This window comes from Asparagus officinalis, chromosome 8 (genome assembly GCF_001876935.1).
Source record: "Asparagus officinalis chromosome 8, Aspof.V1, whole genome shotgun sequence".
Lineage (NCBI taxonomy): Eukaryota > Viridiplantae > Streptophyta > Magnoliopsida > Asparagales > Asparagaceae > Asparagus > Asparagus officinalis.
The window spans coordinates 27,928,362-27,930,098 of NC_033801.1; positions in this window are offsets into that span (position 1 = coordinate 27,928,362).

The following is a 1,737-nucleotide window of genomic DNA, read 5'->3' on the forward strand; positions in this document are numbered from 1 at the left end:
TTCGATCCGATTCCCGCGGTCGTCGTCGTTTGAGGGTTTCGGGTTCGTTGAAGGGGAGTATGAGAGGGAGGGAGAGGACTCAGAGGAGCGACGGTGTTGAGTTTTTAATGGGTTTGGGTTTCGGTTTGGGACCTACGAATTTGGAGGAGCGGGGCCCACATATCCCCCGCTGAGTTCATTCACTTCATTGGTCGTTGTTGAGGGGTCACGTCCTTTGGTCTCAGGAAATGGAAAGGTTACTCGGGGCCGCGGATGAGGCCCATTTTACCAACCAGATCATCATCAGGGGTAATTTGAGAGATGTCGAACGCGCGAGCATAAAAATGTAACAAATTGGGGATAGGTCATGGTTTAGAGAACAAAATAGATGGTTGAGAAAGTTACACGTAACCTAACGGCTAATTAGCACTTAAATTACCTTGTTTCTCCTAATTTGCACATGTATATACTCTCATTTGCTTTTGGCAGCACTTATCCATTCCAAAGTTTCTAAGATTTGCACATTAATACATTCTATAATACAAAAAATGAGAATTTTTTCTCGACTTTTCTCACGTGATTGTCACAAATTTTAACCATTAATTTTTGTTGAAGTTAGTGTTGAACATACACCAATTAGCTCACTGCAATTATATTTTCAAATAGGATTTGCTAAAATAGTAATAATAGGCCCTTAAACATCCAATATGTTGTAAATATAAATACAATGAATGTGGACATTACTAGAAGAAGACTCTTCACCTACTTGTGACTTTTAGTATTCTCTTCTACATCTATATAATGTAATCCATGGAAGAAAAAATGTATGGTGAAATGAGGATGAATAAAATGAGATGATCACTTTCTCCTTATCTCTTCTCTTGTCTATTTACATTTACATTTTATGTTTGATTCTTACTTTTGATATGTGATGTATGTAGATACAACAACGAGATTACAATACGTTATCAGCACGAGTGGCTCTAGCCGGTTCGTGATCATCGGTTCGTATAGTAATAGATTTTTAGATGTACATCTTCTGCAAGGTAATAATACATTCGACCTTTGTCTATTTACAAAGTTTCATGTTTTCGTTATCGGTTGATCGATCATGCCTCTATAACAATATGTACTATAAAACCATCGATCACCGCTTTCTCCTTTTTCTTCTTTCCTGATGAATTTTATTATTTTTATCTCATGAATTTCTTCATCTCTTTCCTCTGTTTAAGATCTGTGATTGTTTGTCTTAACAGTCATTGTTTAATTTGATTTGACGGTAGATGTTTGAAAACGGACAAAAATTACCCTTGTTTAGCATGAAGAGTTATTTTTTAGTACTTAATGCATTAGCTACCTCCTGAATAATTGTCATGAAGAGTTGTTCTTTAGTACCTAATGCATTAGTTAGCCAAAACTTTGGACTACATATGCTTTTCATTTGGGTCAGATTAGTCATTTCAGTTGATACTATACATTTGAGGTTTTTCTATAACATTATAATAATTTCCTCTTACACGTGTGATGTTTTTCTTTTACATGTTAATTAAGGGAAAATATTTGAATTCAGTCTCATATCACTGATCTATCTTTTCATTTCTCTTGAGTTTTATTCTTACATATTTTATTTTCAAGTTCTGTGTTGTATGTTACTAAACTTACAACATCGCTAGAAATATGTATCTGGACCTTCTGAATAATTGTCATGTCATGTGTTTTCACCTTCAATCCTATTTTTAAAGCATTGTGATTGATTTC